Source organism: Talpa occidentalis, unplaced genomic scaffold (genome assembly GCF_014898055.3).
Source record: "Talpa occidentalis isolate TD23 unplaced genomic scaffold, MPIMG_talOcc4v2.1 talOcc4.16, whole genome shotgun sequence".
NCBI classification, from domain to species: domain Eukaryota; kingdom Metazoa; phylum Chordata; class Mammalia; order Eulipotyphla; family Talpidae; genus Talpa; species Talpa occidentalis.
The window spans coordinates 31,954,603-31,977,987 of NW_023601653.1; the positions used below are offsets into that span (position 1 = coordinate 31,954,603).

The window sequence follows — 23,385 nt, forward strand, 5'->3', positions numbered from 1 at the left end:
ATGGAATCCTTTATGGTATTTGCTTCTCTAGGATCTGTCTGACCTCAACTGATGTGTGATTATATCAATAGTGTTTTACTATCTGTGCTTTTCATGTTTCTAAATAAATGAATAACTCCCATGCTGCTTTAACTGCTATTCCGTCAAATAACTAAATTCCAAAGGTATCGCTGGTTCCAGAAATTTTGATGTCCTGGTAATAAAATGTGCCATTACATTTCAACAGAGCAAAAAGTTCTTCACTCTGGGTGGGACTGACAGTTTCTTATAATAACGCTCATGAAGAGGGATTTTTAAAAGGTGATTTGGAGAAATACATGCCACTTTGGTATTTTTTGGATTTCATTTTTTTATTTTCTATTTCTTGGATAACTTGAAAGTATTGCTATTTGTCTGAAAATGTATTCATGGTGTCTTTTTATTTGTTAATAATATCCTTCATGGGGCCTCCCCAGTGGCGCAGCGGTTGAGCGCTGGGTTGCGAAGCTGCCCGCAGCCTCTGCAGTGCCAGTTCGATCCCCGGCTGCTCCCCGGCCACCCGAGGAGGGTCCCACATGGCGTGCAGACCTCTCCTGCCGCCCGCTGCTCCCCTCAGCAGTGTTCTTCGGTCCTTCTGCCTGTTCTGCTCCCCACTCTAGCTCTGGTGAATTCTCTCACCCTCCCACACTTCTGACTGTATCCAGTGCATGTATAAACAAACAAACAAACAAACAAACAAATAAATAAAGTATGCCTCTATAAAAAAAAAAATAAAAAAAAAATAAAAAAAATAATATCCTTCATATTTTAGATTATTCTATATGCTTTTGTGCCCTCATCACTTTTGTGTTTGTAGAATTGCCTTGGAGATAGTATAACCCAATCTTCTATCTTCATAAGTGATTAAAGAAGGAGTGACATAGAATCAGAGGATTGATTAGTGTTTGGGATATGTTGGGCTCCCAGTTCAAATTTTCAAATATTGAGTTGAATATTCAAACAATAAATTTAACTCATTTCACTTCAAAGAATAAAACATATCTATCCTTACTAAACATAACCTGCAAAAAAGGTTGTTACTCATGTACAGGCAATACTGTAGAATCTATTTTTTTCTTAATCTAAATCCATGGCATTTAGTCAACTGTTCCAACCATCTTCCTTTGTATATTTTTCCCCTCAAAATACACTTCTGCTGGACAATTGGGAAACACTTAGTCATTTCAAATTCAGTTTAGTTCAGTTTCCCTGGGGGAGGGAAATAATTTCTGAATATATAAATAAAGGTTGTAACTGCTATGGCAATATATCACTCAGACCTCCTACAAGAGAAACTGTAACCATAGATTGAATTGCAGTCAGCTGCTGCCCCAAAATGTACTCTAGTGCATTTTCACTGAGACAATACTTCTCTAGGCTTCTCCCAGTCAGTACTGAGCATGGGCAGGGTACTGGTGTTGGCCATTCTTGACCAATACAGGAGCTCTCTAATGGTCATCTTTTACTTAGTGACTCTCATTGAGACATTTTTAAATAAAGTCTACTACAGGCTAAGGCTATTCCTAGTTTTACTCCCCTCTGAATTTTTACACATCTCTGACCTAAATTACAATCTAAAGACACTCCCTGCTTACTCCTGCTCCCACCCTTTAATCTTCACAGATGTCTCCCTCTAAACATTTGTTTATGTTAGCATTTCTTTTTCAGAGGAACCAAACAGAGACTGGCAATTTGGAGATTGGGATTTGGAGAGGGGATTTGGAGAATGGCAAAATGATCCTCAGTGAAACATGGCAACCAAATAGTTTTAGTACAAGGTGGTACTTAACCCAATAGCAGAGGATTTCACTAGTGGTAAAGATAGTAAAATGTCTGGTGGAGGGGAAAGCCTTGCTTATAATTCAGCATTTGAAGACTATGTGGGTGAACAATGCCTCCAAGGAGTTGGAAGATTATTTTTAAATTACATAGCTATTCTAAAGAGAGAATGAAAAACTAAGAATTGTTAAAAAAACAAGCAAGCAGTTTAAGTGTAAGTGTCAGAGCATCTCTGGGAGCTTAAAAAGTAGCACTTAACTCCTGAGAAAAAGCTTGGAACAATCACAGGATTTAATAATGGCACAAAATTCCAGAAATATTTAATTGCTCAGCCAAGGCAATTCAGTTTTTATAAAGTTAGGGCCCTAATTGGAAAAACCAGGACACTAAAAAATAAAGTGGATATTCCTCAGGGTGCATGCCTGCCAATTCCCTTGATCCTTCAGAGTTGGTGGAGGTAGACCACCTCTCCCTAATAAGAGGTATCACTTTACTATTCAGGAATATACTGCTGACAGCTCATGCCCTGCACCCTAAGGCAAAAGGTGTTCCTTTAGGAGTTACCTTTATCCTATCTTCTAGTACAATAGCTATTGTAAATTTCAGCTTAAACCAGATGGCAGACATGCTCATAAGGAGACAAAAGAAATTGCACATCAAGGTATGTACAAGAATTATTTAGCCTATAACATCAGGAGTCACAGGAATATTCTTGGAATTGGATTTTGAAGTTGTTTGATTAAAACATAAGATTTGATAAGCATGGATTTGTTCAATTATGGGTGCTTTCTTAAGACACAAGACTTAATGAGACTTAACCCTCCAGATGGCCACTGTTGAAAAGGGGAAGAGGCACTGACCATTTAAACAAAATGACTCAGAGTGTTGACTTTAGCCATTCTTTATAATATACCACTCTGAGCTCTTGAATGGACTGATCACTAATCACTGACATAATGACTATGCGTAGAATTAATGTAATGGGTTCCTACCAACCTGTCAATCAAGGCAGAACTGACTGATGATACAATCTTCTAGCAGCAGAAGTCAATGCTGAGCCTCAAATGGGTACTTTACAAGAGGTGAAATACCAATTCCTTAGTCACAATTCTGTTCCATCCGAGAATACCAGTGGTTTGTCCTTACAAGAACAGTTATTTATTCTGAGCATGAGTTTGACATTTTTGCCTATACAGCCTCAGTCAGCAACACAGACTAGGACTTGATGGAATAATTCATTCACAGACATAGAATCTCATTGTCTAGTATAGGATCAGGGCACTCACTTTGCAGTGGAAGTAGTATGGAGGTGTCATCTGTGACCCAGATAATGAGGTCCACTGATCTTGTCAGAAACCACACCATCCAGAAGCAATCAATCTTGAATCCTGGCATGGTTTACCTAGGACATACCTGAAACATCACCTTGGAAGCAATGCTCTGTTATAATGAGATACTGTCCTTAGGAGGAAGTACATGTACTAACCAAAGAGCTCTAAATATGCTTGGTATTCCTAATCAGAAGAATGTGTGGGCTCTGGAATCAAAGGATGTACTATGGCCTGAATCCATGTCCTTTTAAAATTCATTTGTTGAGGGACTCCCTGGTGGCGCAAGGGGTTAAGCACCGAACTATGAAGTGATCTGCGGCCTCTGCAGCACAAGTTCGATCCCCGACTAGCCAGGGAGCAACCCACATGGTGAAACAGATCTCTCCTGTCTTGCCTGCTGCTCCCCTCAGCAGTGTGTTTCATTCAGTCTGCCTGTTCTGTCCCCATTTTGTCTCCGGCGAACCCTCTCACCCCCCCCCATCTCTGCCCTGTACCCCAGCTCTTGTATACATAAATAAATATTTCAAAAATAAAATTCATATGTTGAAATCCTTATGCCTAATGTGTTGCTATTAGATGGTGAGACCTCTGGAAGGTAGTTAAGTCATAAAGGTGTAACCCTCATAATATCTTATGAGGTTAAGATTAATACCTTATAAAAGATGCTACAGAGAGATTCCTAGCCCCTTTCACCAGGTGAGGATAAAATGAGAAGTCTGCATCCTGGATGAGGGCCTTTATTTGACTGTTATCTGAAACTTTCAGCCTCCTAAACCATGAGCAATAAATTTCTGATAGGTATGAAGTATGCAGCCTGTGGTATTTTGCTATAGCCACCTGAATAGACTAAGACAGGATGGAAGGAAGAGAAGTTCTACTAATTATTACTCTCTGGAGGATATGATGTTCCCCAGCCTCAAAACTCCAAGTTCTGATGGTGGAAGTCCCAAATCCCAAAGAGGCCACAAAGAAAGACAGATGACTTCCTAAAGGGTCATCGAGTTTTAAGTTGGGACAGCTGTCAGACCCCTTTGGCTTTCTTCTGTTTAGGTAAATGGAGTCACCATGTTGGCAGGGATAACTCATCCCTATAAATAGGAGGAAGTGGGACTGTTTCCATAATGTGGAAAAGGAACAATGCATATGAAAACCAGGTGATCTACTTTGGCACCTGAAGTTACTCCCTTAATTAACAATGAATGCACATTCGTGCAATCTGTATTGAGAAATTTGTGATTTCCAAAGTTTCATATCTCTTATCAATGAAGGACTGTGTCAACATGAAACATCCATGAGGACAAATTGCTGTGTTGGCAGAGGGTGTGGGGATTTAGAATGATTAGTGGGTACAGAAAAATATGAGTGCAAGCTTCATTCCAAGTCCAACTGCAGTGACAGAGCTTGTACTTTATCTCACTAGCCTTCCTGTCTACCTCTTCTCTCAGGGTGAGAGGCCAGCAGAAACTCTGGAAGAATGGCCTTCCAACTCTGAAAGGAAAGGTAGGTTCCTAGAGTGGTGCCACTCAGATCTCTTTCTTTCTTTTTAAAGATTTATTTATTTATTTATACAAGCACTGGGTACAGTCAGAAGCGCGAGAGGGTGAGAGAATTCACCAGAGCCAGAGCGGGGAACAGAAGAGGCAGAGTGATGAAATACACTGCTGAGGGGAGCAGCGGGCGGCAGGAGAGGTCTGCGTGCCATGCAGGACCCTCCTCCAGTGGCCTGGGAGCAGCCGGGGATCGAACTGGCGCTGCAAAGGCTGCGGGCAGCTTCGCAACCCAGCGCCCAACCGCTGCGCCACCGGGGAGGCCCTCGGATCTCTTTCAATAGGATCTCCTGCTATGGCTTAGGTTGCCCAGCTCCCATTCTTTGACTCCTCACTGTATTTCTCCTGAAGCCACACTTTCTCAGGACTGAAACCATCCCCTGATGAAGCGTGGTCCTGTATTAATGCCAGCCCCTTTCCAATGTAGTTCTTATTAGTCATTAATTTACAAACATAAATAATAAAAACATTTTTAAAAAGAGATCTTTGGAAGCAGGCATATTTAGTAATACAGTATAGAAATCATGGAAGCATCAGATGCTATTGAACTACAGCTGCTCTTTACCTGGAGAGAGAAGTTCTCAGCTTCGGGTCTCTTGATATTTTCATCAACTCAGTTTAAGATCAATGTCTCTTCTTTGTGGAACATAATTTATGACCAGCCTCTTTGTTTCCATAATTTTCCTCCTCTACTACAATTTTCAACCATGTAATTAGAAGATGATTTTCTAAATCTGATTGTTATTCCTCCTTTTAAATGTGTTCAATGTCATCTTCCCTCTGACTTGATAGTAAAAAGTCCAAATTACTTTGTACAGAATTCAAGGGGTTTGAAAATGTTCAACGTTCATTTTCATCTTGACCACATAAGTCATATTTCTTTACTTGATGTGTTGGGCTTTCTTTTTCTCCCCATGTTCTCATTATTTTTTTCACCTTATTTAATCTCTCCCATCTATCTGAACTATTGTTCTTTATCTCTGTTGACTGCCATATCACCTTCCTTCAAAAACAATTAGAATGTAACTTCTTAGTCAAGTCTGTCTACAATTAATGCCACCAAATATAAACTGCACTCAAGTAACACAAGTACTGATTAACACACTCTGTACCCCCAGGAGGTAGTTACATCCTTGGGCAAATGACTGTATTTGAATCTCTTTTCCTACCTCAATACCTGACATAGAATAAGCAATCAATAAATATTATTAAATTTTATTGAATGGAGGAGGTTTTTTTTATAAATTGCTTGTGTTTTTCCACATTTGAAGATAGGATTAATAAATACATAGCTTGTTTTGTGAAACAGAAGCTGAAAATTGGGTTAAGGAATTGTTAGACTCACCAGGAAGGCCAGATCTTTCTGTGGAGAAAGGCAAACATATGATTGAGGCCTTCAGAACTGGATCTGGTAGAGGACAAAAAAGAACAGTCACATTAGATTCTGGAAAGTTTTAAAACAATTACGTATTTTTTTTTTTTTAAGATTTTTTATTTTATTTATTTATTTGTTTGTTTGTTTGTACAAGCACTGGGTACAGTCAGAAGCGCGGGAGGGTGAGAGAATTCACCAGAGCCAGAGCGGGGAGCAGAGCAGGCAGAAGGACCGAGGTACACTGCTGAGGGGAGCAGCGGGCGGCAGGAGAGGTCTGCGCGCCATGTGGGACCCTCCTCTGGTGGCCGGGGAGCAGCCGGGGATCGAACCGGCGCCGCAGAGGCCGCGGGCAGCTTGGCAACCCAGCGCTCAACCGCTGCGCCACCGGGGAGGCCCACAATTACGTATTTTTATGTGTACAAAAACAGTTGACCCAAACATGCAAAAGTGCCCACGGATATTTTACAAAAGAATGGGAATTATAGAAACACAAACACTATGATTTTCATAAGCTCATAAAAGGTGGCAATTTGAGATGTTGGAGTCAGTAAATACATTGGTGGGGGGGGGGTCCAGAAACAATGATTTTTAGACTTGAGTGAGCGATAAGTAAAATAAATGTCTTGGTATAAGCAAACAAAAACTGCTCTATCTTAAAATCAGACAGGATCCATTCAGAAAAAGAACTGTTTTAATTGCATCTGTTCTTCTTTCTCAGGGCTTCATGTGCCCTTCCTTCTATTTGGATTTTCTTAGGGGAGTCATGACAAGATCTGATGGCTCACCTAGAAAACTAAGAAAACATTCCATATATTTGAAATAAGAGGTTTCTTCCTCCTTACTGAATGCAAGCATTTAAAAAATTTAAAAGCTTATCTTTAGCAGGTTGAGGAATCTCCACACAGCTTTCCATAGTGGTTGGACCAGTTTGCAGTCCCACCAGCAGTGCAGGCAAGTTCCTTTTTCTCCACATCCTCGCCAACATTTGTTGTTGCTAGTTTTTTTTTTTTTTTTTTTTTATTATGTGCCATTCTCACTGGTGTAAGATGGTATCTCATTGTAGTTTTGATTTATATTTCTCTGATTACAGGTGATGCTGAACATTTTTTCATATGCCTGTTGGTCATTTGCATTTCCTCTTTGGAGAAGTTTCTTTTTTTCCTCTTCTGCCCATTTTTTTGACTGGGTTATTTACTTTTTTTGTTGTTGAGTCTCATCAGCTCTTTGTTGATTTTTGTGATCAGTCCTTTATCATTAGTGTTGTGTGCAAAAATTTTCTCCCAATTGGTGGGGTGTCTCTTTGTTTTGGTTACTGTCTCTTTTACTGTACAAAAGTTCTTTAATTTGATGTAGGAGCTTCCATATGATCCAGCAATTCAACTCCTAAGTATTTACCCAAAGGACACAGAAACATTAATTCAAAAGGACACCTGCACCCCTATGTTTATTGTAGCACTATTTACAATTGCTAAGCTATGGAAACAACCCAAATACCCAAAAATAGATAACTGGATCAAGAAGATGTGGTACATAGATACAATGGAATATTACTCAGCAATCAAAAAAGATAAACACATGCAGTTTGCAGCAACATGGATGGAGCTGGAAGGGATCATGCTCAGCAAAATAAGTGAGAAAGAAAAAGAAAAATACCGGATGGTGTCACTCATAGCAGGAATTTAGAAAACCTAAATAAGGGAACAGGAAAAAGACTAATTATAATAAAGAAAAAAATCAAAATCAACAGGCAACTATAAATCAGAGACACACTACAGGGAGAGAAGGAGGGAGTAGGATCAAAACAAGGGAGGGTGGGAATTGTATGGGCACTATAACCAAGATGAAAATGCATACATTGTGCAAAAATGAAAAATGATGTAAAAATATATAAAATTAAAAAATAATAGTAAAAGTATAAAAAATTAAAAGCTTAGCATGATTTTAGTCTTTGTAAAATTAATACTTGTTTTAATAGAAGAATAAAAAGTAAATGATCATAGAGTAAATTCATACAGTTTTAGAGGAGAGAGTACCCTTAGAAAAGACAAGTCTAACCCTCTCATTTTGCAGATGCTATAATTTTGTTAGCTAGGCAGATGTTTTTCCCACACAGTTAGTGTCAGAGATGGGTCTCGAACTCATGGCTTCTGTTCCTTCTTAAATATATAGTCATCAAACATTAGTAGTGGATTAGAGGTTGGCCAACTATGGCTCATAGACCAAGTCTGGCTTGCTGACTGTTTTGCTAAAATTTATTAGAACACAGCTACTTCATTTGTTTACATATCACCTATAAGAATATCAACACACCATTAGAATAAAGCAGAATAAAGTAGTTGCAACAGAAACAATATGGCCCTAAACCTAAAATATTCACTAATCTGGCTCTTTTTTTTTTTTTTTTTTAAGATTTATTTATTTATACAACACTCGGTACAGTCAGAAGTGCAGGAGGGTGAGAGAATTCACCCAAGCCAGAGCAGGGAGCAGAACAGGCAGAAGGACCGAAGTACACTGCTGAGGGGAGCAGTGGGCAGCAGGAGAGATCTGCGTGCCATGTGGGACCCTCACCCAGCGGCCTAGGATTGAACCGGCGCCGCAGAGGCTGGGGGCAGCTTCACAGCCCAGCGCTCAACTGCTGCGCCACCGGGGATGCCCAATCTGGCTCTTTATAGAAAAAGTTTTCCAGCTTCTGATCTGAGCCATCAGTCCTCTTGTGATAAACTTACAAACTTTCCTCAATCCTCTCTCACTTTATTTTCCTTGCTACTGCCTACATAGGCTTACAACCTCCTATAGAACATGTATGCACATGGGAAGTGATGTCAATACATTTTATCATACATGCTAATGCTTAAAACTGGGAAGCTAGGCAGATTCTACAACCTCTGATACCTATCTGAGCTACTCCCTGGAATCAGATAAAAGAAAACTTCCTAGTCAGAAAAGCAACATGTAAAAGAGGCCCAGGTGACTTTGAAGATCAGTCAGTTCCAGGAATCACTAAAAAGAGTTTAGTGAGCATAGAGTATCAGCAAAAGATTCCAGGTTTTAGAGCTTTCAAATATTCTACAACTTAATAAATATGTCAAATAAATTGCTTTTTATAATCCATCATATGCCAAAATAAAGCTCTATTTGAATTTGTTTGGAAGTAAGTTCTTTTCTAGACTCTATCTCCAACATTCATGAAATCTGGATTGGGTGCCAGAAACTCTGCATTAAGTTTCTTCTTTCTTCTTCACACACTGGAGACAAGCACATCTTGATTGCTTCATCCTTTCTGAAAGCATATCTTTTACTTTACTAAATATTAAATTAAAAATGTTTTCTAATTCATCCTCATGTGTCTCAAATACGATTAGCAGGTGCTTCTGATCCCTTTGTTTGGGTTCCTCAGCCAAGTTCATAAAGAGGTCTTTGTAAGGTCATTGTCCCCAGGTTTAATCTTTCCACTTAGTCTTAATTCAGCACAATTACTATAACATTTTAAATTAGATTAATGTGTTGACTTTAGTTCTAGTCACATTTGAATAATTTATAGGTCCATATATAACTTGTAATGAAGAAATTAAGGATAAAATAAGGCAGATGAGAAATAAAATAATACAAGGATTAATCTTCAAGTGTCTGAAATACAACTGCACATTTGCTTTAAAAAACAACTTTGTTACATTATCAATGGGAAATATATCTTATGTCTGATTAATAATATACAATGAAAAGATTATTGTACAAAACACAACAAAGCAAAAACAGACAATTATAAATCAGAGACATCCTGCAGGGGAGAAGGAGGGAGAGGGATCAGAGGGAGGGAGGGAGGAGCACAAGGGACTGAGGTGATGGTGCACGGGTGCATTGGGGAAGGAAACTCTACGGGGACTACACCTGAGGGAGTGGGGGGAAGCAAATATTGTTTAAAAATGAACAATGATGTAAAAAACAATGAGAGATTTAAAAAAAAGAACTCTAAATTCATAAAAATACTTTTATAGAATTTAGTATTCAATCCCCTGCTTTTTATTTATACAATGAAATGCTTTCATATTGACTTGATTTAACTCACATGTCCTTGCATGGAATTTAAGTTTTGTGGTTATTTATAACTGGTGATGTAGTGAACCTCCAGTTCCATAAGGTGGCATCAACCACCAGAGTGAGCAGGGACAACCCTGGTCATATTTCAGGTGACCTGGGACCTTCAGCTTTCATTATTCCTAAAGTTGTTTTAGGCAATGGAGAAATTCAAAGACATTCTAAGAAGTTTTTTCAGATCTAATATGTATTGACTTACAAAAAGAAAATCTCAAATGAATTCAAATTTGTGTTCTTCTAAAGAGCCTAAAGTTTTAGTGTGCAGCGGAAACTTACTGAATTCCAGTCTTCCCTGGCCTGGAGAATTGGACTTAAAAGCTTTACAGGGAGCTCTCTGCTTTCGGAATTTCTGACATTGCAACTTTTGGGTAAAGCAAACATAATTAAATGTACAGTGTAGACAGTAAATAGTCTTATTTTTCTTGTGCTACCAGGAATGGATGGAAATAGAGAAATAGCTAATATTTGATTTTTCAGTCTCTTCACACATTGAATTAAATTTTATTTTAAAATAAAAATATTAGAATAAAATGTTGGCTCTCATTGGATTGTTTTTAAAGGAATATAAAAAACTCAAATATGCATAATTAAAATAATCAGGTAAAAATGAGACTGAGCTGCATAATTCTTGTGTGACAAAGGGATAGATTAATTTATCGATAATTAAAATAGAAAAATGCGCTCTATTCCATATTCACATTATTAAATTAGTTAATAGTATCATTTATTAATGAATATTAACTAGCTTATGTAAGTAGAAAAACAAAAGTGATTTTATTCCATGTGTCATTAAAATATCATGTACTATGTCTTTTCAATATAACTGCATTTATATTCTGTTATTACTTCAAAGGATCATGTTAGAGAACATTGTTACAGTTAAATAAGAAACCTGTTTAGTTCTCAACTCCTACTACCAGTTATCTCTGAAGAGGTTCTTGTAATATGAGAAATAATGACCCAATATTGCACTAAAGGCAAGCCTTAAGCAGTTTTCTTAACTCTGCTTTTTACTGGCTTGGTGACATAATATAAGTCATTTAATCTCCCTACATGTAGATTGGGAATTTACTCCCCATTCTTACTTTACAGCAATGTTAGGAGGATTAATTGGATAATGAATCTAAAGGCTCTAGGCTCAGTAAAGAAAGACACACATGCAATGTGTTATTTGCCAGTGAGAGACGACAATGAGAAAGCACTTTCTCTACTAATCAAAATTATTCCTACCGAGAGAGTGAATGTTAGCAAGTAAATTAAGACTATTTTTGATAGAGTTTCCAGTCTCACATATCCTAGGGCAGCAAGCAAGGAGAGCAAACATGGCTTTCTGACAATTTAAATATATTTCCTCCATTAAGAAAATGGAGCCACTTCAAAGACATAATGGAAAAGATTTCATAAAGTCATTAAAGCACAAACTTTAAGATAGTTGGACCAGACTAAATGAAAGATACATGTTCAATAAATAAAATAGCAATTCAAATGAAGGCTTCTTCTTTCATTATTTTCCTCATTTTGTTAGAACAAAGACCACATCATGGTGAATGATTTTAATGGAAAAAAAAGGTAATGAAAAGCTTTATCTATAAGGTAGCAAGTACAGAACATTATTTCCAGAATTCATGATAAATATGAATACCTACAAGTGTCCATAGACTGTAAGCCTCAAGGAGTTGTTGAAATGAAAGTTGGGAAGATGATTACCTGAGTCTGTCTCCTTAGGAATTTTTGCTTTCAAATTAAATTTTTTGCAGTATAAGATATGCATTGTATTTTATTTGTTTTCTATTTGATAGATAAACAATGGCAATATCCATCTGAGTTTAAACCTCAGCAGGCATTATTTTCCTGACCAACAGGAAATGAAAGTAACTGTGACTTTGATCCAGATGTGGAAGCTCCCTTTGTAACAGATCTCCCTAAACTGAGGTTAATGAGTTGGGGTGAACGTAACTAGTGTTCAGGTGTAAAAACAGGTTCAGGCATGATTTCTGAATTTGTTTTGTAAAACCAGTAACTCACATCCTGTCAATGTTGTTAGTCCATGCACATGGTTAATATATTAAAAAGCAGAGTACTTAAGACCCAACACTGCCTAACTTTACCCTCAAGTGGATCAACTGGTTCGAGAATATGAAGCATAACAATCATTTGTCAACCTTCTGCCATCAGGAAGCCTGATGTCATATGGTCACAACCCTTGCTCCTTTTTCACTCTTTGTTAGTGAATTGTAGCAATTATCTTGGTCTTTTTATTATAAGTCCCAACTGAATGATTTCATTTCTTCTGAAGAAACTCACAGCTTTTTCTCAAGCAATACATAATTTGGTTATAGGACATATGAGATATATTCCCAAAGGCAGAGGACCCTTGTTCATCAACAACAGAAGAAATAAGAACATGCATATTTCAAATTCTCTAAGAAGTTACATTATTTATCAACTAATAATTTCTATTTTACTAATAACTTAAATCATTTAATAAACTAATCATATATCTTATATTTCATTATAATTGCATACTTTTAGTAGTTGATAGCAAATTGTATGTTTTCTTAAATTACATGAAAATTCATGTTAAATTGATGTTTTTTTAGTAGCTAAATCTAATGTTAATGTTTTCAGGAAGTAACTACTGAAACATAGATAATTTTTAGATTATTTCATTATATCCATTATATTTTATAGGGTCAAGGGCTAGTATTTTTCCCCAAATAGTCAAACTATTTGTTGAAATAATGGGGAAAACCCCCACAGACTTATTGTAAATGTTGACTTTAAGTAAGAAGTGATTTTTGAAATCATATTGACTTTATCACAAAATTAACTATTATTCATGTGTCAATTACTGACCTTTTGTTCTTTTTAAACAAGCTTGGCAACTTGTGTTTTTGACTGAATTTTGTTACTTTGAAAAATGTACCACAAGGTGGCAGCCAAGAAAAGTTTTTAAAATTTCATCTGAGACAATACCTACCAGGTGAGCAAGCCAAGTCAGGTTCATTTGGAGAATTGCCACATATTTGACATGTCAGTAGCCAAACCAGTACATAAAAGTTGATGTACACTTCAATTAAAAGTCATAATTATCCAGATAGGGAAGGCAGCAAGCTATGAGAATGAATGCTCTGAAATTGAGCCAGACATTTAGATGGACATTCTGGCTCTAGCAATATAAGCCTTAACATCACTTAACTCTTTGAGTCAGACATTTTAATTTCCTCATTCCAACCAACTAGTGATTTTATGTATAGTAATGAAGAATAGCTGTCGGAAGCATTTCAGTTCCAGCTACTTCTAGGAATCTATGGGAATAAGCAGAGCTGAGAGATGCTTTCAGTTTAAAGCAATTCAATTCAATTTATTTCATGTAAACTCCACTCAGTGATCAACCAGATAAAAGGTATTGTGCTGGACACACCAGGGTATACACAGTTAAACAAAATACAAATACAAATCATTAACTTCAAGGAAACAAAGAGACAAACACATGGACACAGGGGAAGAAATTTTCAGGAATTTCTTCACTAACAAAACCAAAGATGTGCACACCTGGCAAATGCATAGAAATAAACAATTTTTTTAGAGTAGCTAAAAGTTGTCTTTATCATTCGTATATTTTACATGAAGACTGAAGTAGTATCTAATTAGCTGGTCATAGTGTTAAGAAGTCCATAAAATTGACATACTGTATGTATATCATTTTTATTATAGGTCTCCCATTTACTGAAAACATGGCAGCATATTTTCTTTCCTTTTTTTTTTTTTAAAGATTTATTTATTTGTTTATACAAGCACTGGGTACAGTCAGAAGCGCGGGAGGGTGAGAGAATTCACCAGAGCCAGAGAGGGGAGCAGAGCAGGCAGAAGGACCGAAGTACACTGCTGAGGGGAGCAGCGGGCGGCAGAAGGGGCCTCCTCCGGTGGCCGGGGAGCAGCTGGGGATTGAACCGGCGCTGCAGAGGCTGCGGGCAGCTTTGCAACCCAGCGCTCAACCGCTGCACCACAGGGGAGGCCCTACAGCATATTTTCTTATTTTCACAGAATTAAGTTCTTTCAGAGCAAAGCTGACAGTATTGGTATTACTTTATAAAAAGAAAATCAATTACCATAACAATTTATTAGTCCTAGCAAAATGGCTGCTTATGCAATAAATATTACAATAAATATTAGTTCCTTTGCTGATTAAGATATATTTCAATATTTGTTATGTCTCTACCACATGATAGCATTTAATTGTCTGTTTTCTCTATTATACTAATGAGAAATCTGGGATGGAAAGAATATATCTGATTTTCCTGTTGCCATGTCATTAACAAGGGATTGGGGTAAGATTCCAAGCTAAGAGCATTTGACTTCAGTGTCTACAGTCCTGGCAGTCACATGAAGATGGTTCTTACATGGTTTGGTCAAACTATTTCACAGGGCTATTGTAATTCTTCTTTTCAATCGTCTGAACTAAACTATACTTAAGCTAAGTCAAGTCCTTTTCATTTAAAGAGAACTCACATAAATAAGATTTGCACCTCACAATTTTTGCTTAGAAAGTAAATTAATTTCTGAGTTGTATTCCATTATGTATATATACCACATCTTCTTGATCTGACTATAGAGCTGAGGCATAGAGCAGGGGAGGCAGTAAAAGAGGGGTCAAAACAAAGAAGGCAATTTCACAATGGACTATGGTGACCCATCACTGGGACTATGGGGGTGGAAGAACTATGTGAGGGGAAAAATCAAATACTGTGCAAAAATTACCAATGATGTAAGAAAACAAAATAATTTTTTTAAAAAGAAAATAAATTGATGTAGAACTGAACTTTAAATTCTGATTCTGAAAAATACGTGTCCAATGGTTTATCTGAAAACAAAGAACATATTTTCTCTTCACTTTCTGGGATACTGTGGTAGTTTGAAGGGTCCTACAAATAGCAAACACCTGCTGGATGTTGTTTTGCATATTTGTGGACTCAATAGGGATTTAACAACGGGGATCAATGACTCGGTAACTAATAAACAGCTTTCCGAGTCATGACTCTAATTTTATAGGCAATTTCTGCTACTAATTTAATGTCTCAGCGCAATTTCTCAAGAAATGATTTTAAAATCTACATTTGAAATTCTAATTTGTAAATTAAATGACAGGCTAGAAACAACAAATGTCAAATTTTTATATCAGATTAGCAACTAAGTATTTCTCTGAATTATTACTTCTATTGTGCATTTTAAAAAGCTGTAGTAGAGGTAGTTTAACATTTACTCAATGTCTGTTATATTTTATAAATGCTTTTTTATGCATAATCACCTTATGCTCTTATCATCTATTTCTCTCCTTGCTCATTTAACATTTATCAAAATGGAGCCCCAGTTAGTATTATATTGAATCACTTTTATATTAATGTAGTCTTTCTTAGTTGAGATCCAGTGAGCTTTAGTATTTCTGAGCCAGGGGAAATTTTGTTACCCAGGAGACATTTGACAATGTGTGGAGACATTTTTGTTGTAAGGTGCGGGCGGGCACTGCTCCTGGCATCTAGTCATAGAGACTGGGCATACTGCTAAACATCCTACAATGCCCTACACAGAATTTTTCATAGCAAAGAAATCTATAGTGCTGACATTGAGCGCGCCTAATTTTTTTTTTTTGCTCCTGATATTTTTAACTCTTCTATTCAAAGTTGGATAGTCACATGTATTTGCATTTTTTCCTGCTAAGAGTTTATGAGTTTCATCATATTCACAGAAGTTCCCTGCTATCAAAAACTATAGTAAAAATAAGTTACACATGATTGTACTACTTACTTCACAATGATTTAATTCAGTTTTTTAATTGGCATTATTGAATATCTTCACTTGGCAGTTTGTTTTTTTTTTTTTTTGCATTAAAGAGTTAATAAGAATTTTTTTTTAAAGACATTCATCTATGCATATAAGAGCTGGGGTACAGGCCAGAGACGCTGGGGGGCGGTGGTGAGGGGGTGTGAGAGGATTAACCAGAGACAGAGTGGGGAACAGAACAGGCAGACCGACTGAAATTCACTGCTGAGGGGAGCAGCGGGCGAGATAGGTGAGGTCTGCTCGCCATGTAGGTTTCTCTGGCCGGCCTGGGATCCAATTCATGCTGCAGAGGCTGCGGAATGCTCCATAGTGCGGTGCTTAACCCCTTGCACCATCAGGGAGGCCCAAAGAGTTAATAAGAATTTACGAAAAGTATTTCAAAGAAAAAAATGTCTCCATGATAGAGCAAGATAGTAACAAGAGAAACTGCTCTAGTTAAGAGCAGCCCCAGCTGAGCCGCGTCAGCCTGGCCTAGGCCACAGCTGCCTGCAGGGTTGACACAGACCCTGCGCCGCCATGTTTGTTTTTAGGAGAAAAAACAAAAAACAAAAAACAAAAAATACTTACGACAGTTTCGGAGACATGCAGGTGATGTTTGAACATGGCTAGCGCCATTCAGATACTGCAGAGCTTTCCTGCCTGGCTCCTGCAGATGGTGCTTCTGAATATAGAGCAGCTGCCCCAAGTCAGCAGCTGCTGCTCCTCCGCCCACTCTTGTGCCACTGGCTCCAGGCTCCCATGCCCGAGAACCATTTCGGTTCTGGCTGCTGGACACTGGGGACACTGAGGTAGGACAGAGGCCATTTGTGGCCTTAGGAACTCTCTCCTTATCCCAGTCAGCCTTTGTAAATAAATCCCGTGTTGCCCCCTGAGCTTGTGCTAGGTCATGCAATTGTGAACGTCTGGTGAGCACATGCGAACAGGGACCTGGCCTTGAAACGACCCCCACCGCCCCTCCCCCCCCAGCTCTGCACACTTTCAGAAGAGGGGACACTTGAGAACGCTATCTTTCGGCTCAGTTTTTCTGTAAAATGAAAACTACTTAAAAACAAAGCCAATTAATTTATTTTCTTTTTTAAAAAAAAAGATTTATTTATTTATGCATACAAGAAGTGGTGTACAGACCAGAATTGCGGGGTGGGGGTGGGGGTAAGGGTGGTGGTGAGCGGATTCACCAGAGACAAAGTGGGGAGCAGAACAGGAAGATTGACTGAAATACACTGCTGTGGGGAGCAGCGGGCAAGTCAGGAGAGGCCTGCTGCATCATATGGATTGTTCCCTGGCTGGCTGGGGATCGAGCTGGTGCTGCAGAGGCTGCAAATTACTTCACTGTGCGGTACTTAACCCCACGCACCACGAGGGAGGCCCGCCAATTAATTTTTTCTAAATGGAGTGTGTTGTGTGCAGCACTAGTAATGAGATTAGCAAGGACAAACAGGAGGTGATTGATACCTTAGCACTTGAACAGGCACAATATGAAGGGCAGGTATTTCCAGGCAGAGAATAAAAGCTCGGAGACATGTTCCACAATATGAATAATTCATTTAAAAGTGAATATTTTCTGCAGACTTTTCACTGGTATAATTAATAGATACTTTAAGTCAGGGACTTCCTGGCACTCAGATTCCCTGCCTTCCTTTCCAATTTCTGCAGCTAGATTGATCTCATATTCTTTTTCTATGCACATTTGTGGTTCATATACTGCCTTACAGCCATATATCTTCACTTCTTTGATAACTATCACCTCATTTTTTCAATTTTTGTTATTCTAGCAAGTTATTCCTTCTTATATTTTCCACTTCCCACCTCCATTTGTAATGTTGGTTTGGGATAATCTAATTCCAGAGATGGATGAAGGAGAATTTCAAAGGACTTGAAATCCAGTTATACTCTCTTCTCATTTTAAAAAATTAAGAAAATTGTCTTGGAATCCTTCTTGGACAAACTTCTTACTATACCACCTAAGACAGGCCCAGGGCAAGAAATTTAAATCTGCAAGAAATGTAAATGTAGCTTCTGAGGAATACCCTGTGGACCTGCATGTCTTCTTTTTACTGTGGCTGGTGTATTTAGTTTTGCCCTCTTCCATTCCTGGAGTACAAATATTTGTGATTTTGGGTTTGGTGCTTTCAGATGAAAAGTTTTATATGACAATGTTTGTTCTAGTCAATTCAGTCTTTTTTTTGTTTTTTGCCTCCCAGGGAAGCCTAGTCTTACTTCTATTTCAATCTCACTCCATAGAATTTTAAACCTGGAGTTTGGGGGGGAAAAGTCCCAGACAGTGGTACAAGCCATCCTTGCTTTACATTGCCTCCTTTAGGCATTGTTGGGAAAGGAAAATTGAAAGGAAAAACTCCTCACAATCCAGAAAACCTCTCCAAAAAGGAAGGAAAGGAAAAAACAAATATTACTGAACAAGCCTCAAAGCAGAATGCAATGCATATCACAGGCAATCTACTACAGAGATCACCCAGAAAGAAATCTCACCTCTTACTACATAGCCAAACAAATATAACTCATCACATACATATCCTCAAAATTAATTAGTCCTCAAGTAGGAGGACATGACATCACCATTTGTCATACATAGTTCATCCTAATCACTTTCAATTGAGATAGTCCCTGTGTTTGTTAGTTGTCTCTATTAGAAATAATCCTCACATCTTCATGATCAGAAGTAGGTTTGCAATTTGCATTGGGAACCAGCTGAAATAAGTCCCTATTGTCCCCAGGAAAGTGGATGATAAGTGTGCTAGTGTCCTTGATTGACTACTTTTCCAATCATTGGTTTTCAGGCCCTTGGGAAATGTTTTGACTTGTAAGACAGTCAAGGGGCCTATTTACTCTATAAACAAACACACGCGCGCACACACACACACACACACACTTATTTTTTCCACCCAAAGGTCTACACACTTGTAGATTATGGATGAATAAATTGGTGGTTACCGAAGAGGAAGAAGGCGTGGAAATAGGTAAATCCGATAAAGGGGATCAAATAGTGTAGTAGTGAAAGCAAAACAGGTTTTGGAGGTGACTACAATGTAAGATACACGAAGTCAAACCATGTGCTGTATATCTGAAACCTACATAATACTTTAAACCAGTATAACTTTAATTAAAGATAAAAGAACAGGGCTTCCCTGGTGGTGCAAGGGGTTAAGCACCGCACTATGAAGCAATCCACAGCCTCTGCTGCACGAGTTCCATCCCCTGCCAGGGAGCAGCCCACATGGCGCAGCAGACCTCTCCGATCTTACCCCACTGCTCCCCTCAGCAGTGTATTTCAGTCATTCTGCCTGTTCTGTTTCCCACTCTGTATCTGGTGAATCCTCTCACACCCTACCCACCCCGTGTCTCTGGCCTGTATCATGGCTCTTGTATGCATAAATAAATAAATCTTTAAGAAAATAAAAAATAAAAGAACAGGTACTGAGAATATACTACATTGTTTGTTCCTTTGAATATGCCCTTGGTTTCTTCAACCACAATATCTTTACAACTTTGGGTGGAATTTTAAACTCTGTCTGTCTTGTTTCCTCCTCTTTATAATAGGGACTATCATCATACTTACCTCATGAAATTGTGAAGAATAAACTATAGAGTCACGATGAACCCTGTAGATTGTCTTTCCTGAAAGGATATTTTTTTCATGGAACAGTCCCCAGTGGTAAGTGGTGACAGATAGGAAAGCTAGATAGTGACAGGCCACTCTGAATATCCTGGTAGGGGGTGGGGCAGGGAGGAAGTTGACAGTGGGAGGCAATTGTATTTAAAAAATTGCTGTTAGCATTTGGAGGGTTCCAAGAATAAATTCACAAGAAGGCTGATCAAAGGAGAAAGAGTGTGAGAGTGTGTCTGAAGCTTGGTAGGCACATAAATGTTTGCTCTCTGTTAGCTGAAGCAGGTAAGGAATGGCTGCTCTAATTTCAGTTCTCTGAATGTGCTGAGGATTTTTCAAAGAAGAAATGAGACCCACTGAGATGTAAGAAATGAGCCTTTTACTGCAGGGAATAATTTGTGGAAAACTACTATAGGCTTTTAGCCTAACAGCAGAAAGAACTTACATTGAAAGCTGTCATAGAGAACTACTCTCCTATCAGAATGGGAATTTAGGTATAAAACAAGGAAGAAAGGATCCATATGTAGAACTTTTTAATATATCCAGTGTCAATTAAATTGAAAAAATCACATTTGCCCACAGAAAACAAGGATGATGCTGGCTAGGTTGATAAAAAATATAAAAGATATTTGTGGAATTTTCATGTTTACTTTTTTTCTATGAGAGAAGAAACTTGATTAGGTACAGTATTTGGTTATTAGAAAAGAATACTGTTCCTAATTGGTCATGTTGAAAAGTAGTCTTGAGTCTTTAGAAACTATCTACTTACTTAAAAGTATGTGCTTTCTTTAATTTTTTTTTTTAATAAGCTCTACTTATTTTAAATTTAAAATTTAAGGGAAGAAAATGTTTTAATCACTAAGACAGTTTTGAAATTTTAGTTTTAAAATAATGATGTTCTCAAATAGATATAAAGAAGTCATAAAAAGTGATTAAAATTAAAAGATTGATTTTTATCTGATTATCTCTATTTTCTATGAAATGTTTGTTGTTGTGCCCAAGGTCAGCAGACTCGCGAGCATAGCCTCCAAGAACCCAAAGACATTTATAATTTTCCAAGGACAACTGGATAGTTCTTGAAAATACTGGTGGATATCTGACATGTTGAAAGGTATCAGGTCTATATTTGCTTTTCTTAGTCATTTAAAGGATGTTCTCATATAATGGATTTTTCGGTGTGACTTTGTGACCTGGCTCTCAGATCCTAGATAATACTCTGAAGGAAACATGAGCTTGAAGAAAACATTAAGCTTTAACTGCTTAGAATCTGTTAGGCCCAAATGCAATTATTTTAATTGTTTTTATTTTTTAACTTTAATTAATCTATTTCAAAAATTAAGTTTAGAAGTAGAATTGCTAATTAAATGGAAATTCTATCAGAAATTTGCTTGGGACATTCTTCATCTCTATAATTGGCTTTATCTAGGCTTCTTTATCATCTTATATAAACAAAAACTTTGTTTAGTATGAAGTTAACATGATTGAGGGCAAGCTTTTTGTACTAGAGACCTACAGGAAAAGAAAAACACTTTTTGCTTCAGGAAAAGGACCATAGCCGGAAATAGTCACAGTTAAATCCAGATTTGAAAAAGGAATTTTAAATGAGGCATGTTTAGAAGATGCGATGATAAATGGAAATGAGAAGAGGATAAATAGCAGGATTGCAATAGCAAAGTGGAGCATTTTGGCTTGGAAAGAGAAGTGCTGGAAAAAGATTTCCAGTATCCTAAAGCTATTATCTCTGCTTTCTATTTTTTCTTTTTAATTGATCTGTACAAAATATATGGGATCTTCAAGATATGGGGCTGGCTGCTTTGTACTTGTGTTCCATGGCATGGCATTCCTTCAGAGAAGAAAGATGATTGGTTTCTAGGTTAATTGTATTTTCCCTTAGGTTTTCAGTGTTTTTTTATTTGTTTGGAAAATGCTGTCAGTGGGATCACCAATCCTGAATATTATGCAGTCATTTTTTTTAATTATTTGTGCCAGGGTTAAAAGAGAAAAACAAGAGAATGTAAAATTATGATTCTGTCCCAGTGCTTTTGAAATACCATGTACTTTTAGGTAATTATGTACCATTTTAGTCTTCTCTGAAGTCTGCACTAGGCAGGTGAGAAACAGCCAGGCTGGAAATTTTCTTTTTTTCTATAGAGAGTGTTGGAAATATTTTCACATATGAAGCTGAAGTACTTAATCTCTTTCAATAACAGTCACCTAATTAATAGTGGCTCACTGAAAGAATGAATGAAGAATCAGAATGTATTATGGATTGTGAAGAATTAAGAGTTCCAAGAATATTAGGAAGATTTTAGGCATAGTTTTTTTCCCTCCTTTGGCATAGTTTTTGATTTTTTGTTGGCATAGATTTTGAAGTTTATATGATGTCAGAAAAGAGAGACAAATATGTATAGAGAAGAAAACATGTAAGTGCAGATGGACTTTCTCTAAGACATACATTATTGTGAAATCTGAGATAATTGTCTTGAAGTCATAACATTTATATTTGTTAAAGGAGAAAGACTGAGGAATTAAAAGTGGATGAATCAAACAAAAGAACATAATGGTCTTTTTTCAACATCTTGGAAAAATTGACTCTAATTTTTACCTAAGAGCAAAATGCTAAGTAATAATTTTTTTGTTACCAATTTTTAAAACTAATTTTAATTGCATTGCTTAGTTCTAACTTTTATGTGTGATATAAGATACTGGATAATGATGTTATTAAATTATGAATTTAACCAAAACAATCCTCTAATTAAATGGTTTAGGATTTTGACTTTCTTTTGTGTGTTTTCTATAATGCTACTCAGATGCTCTCTAATTTATCTAAAGTAATTTATCTAAAAAGTAACTCAGGTAACTTGATAAAAAATAGGATTATATGACTCCAAGACCAGTGCTCTTCCTACTCCACAAAGATCTCCTGAAGTTCAGCAAGGGAGGAATACAGCCCCAAATTATACTTCTGTCAATGAGAGTGTGGCAGGCAGGGAGTGATGAAAGTGATGTGGTTGACTGTCTCATGTAGGGTTAGTAGAGAGAACCCTGTTTTGATGAAGTGATAATGTAAGGAGGATGAAGCCAGGTAAGCAAACCTTCCTGGAATGTAAAGCAGGTAAAGAGGGGGGCATTCTTTATGGAGAATAAACACAAATGTCTGAGGTGAAGAAAGTTTTTGTGTTGTGCTCAAGTACTTGCAAGGAAATCAGTATGATTGGAGCTCAGTTATCACGTATCTGCCTGTTCATAATAAATCAAGTAGCGGTAGTAATTAGGGGAAGGTTGGAGCTAGGAAAATATTGCAAGGTCTATCAATATCATCAATATGTAATCATTGATATGTTGATGTTCAGACACACATAATCAAAGCCGTGAACAAGGATGAGTAGGTCACTAAATGGAGTAAGATATTTGACAAGTCCAAAGACTGAATTCTGGAGCACTTCAAACTTTAAAAGAAGTTAGATATACATACATACATATATATATATATATATATATATTATATACACATACACACATTTATGAGCTCATTAGTGATAGAATTTAATTTGAATGTAATAGTGGAAAAACAAATTGGGTTAGAATGGATTTAGAAGGAAAATGAGGCAGTGTCTATATAAGAAAAGGTGAATTTTTTAAAAAAGATTAATTTATTTATGCATACAGGAGTTGGGGTGCAGGCCAGAGATGTGGGGGATGAGAGGATTCACCAGAGACAGAGTGGGGAGCAGAACAGGCAGATGTACTGAAATACACTGGTGAGGGGAGCAG

The 23,385-nt window shown here is 37.4% G+C and overlaps 1 long non-coding RNA gene across 2 annotated transcripts in view; it reads left to right on the forward strand.

Annotated features, from left to right (window-relative positions):
* The first annotated feature begins 19,844 nt into the window (after window positions 1-19,844).
* LOC129146029 (uncharacterized) overlaps window positions 19,845-23,385 on the forward strand; it is a 95,537-nt gene continuing 91,996 nt past the window's right edge. For both annotated transcript variants that reach the window (XR_008552338.1, XR_008552337.1), the window contains exons 1-2: window positions 19,845-19,896; window positions 20,614-20,722. This is a non-coding gene — a long non-coding RNA (uncharacterized LOC129146029). The remainder of the gene's footprint in view (window positions 19,897-20,613; window positions 20,723-23,385) is intronic.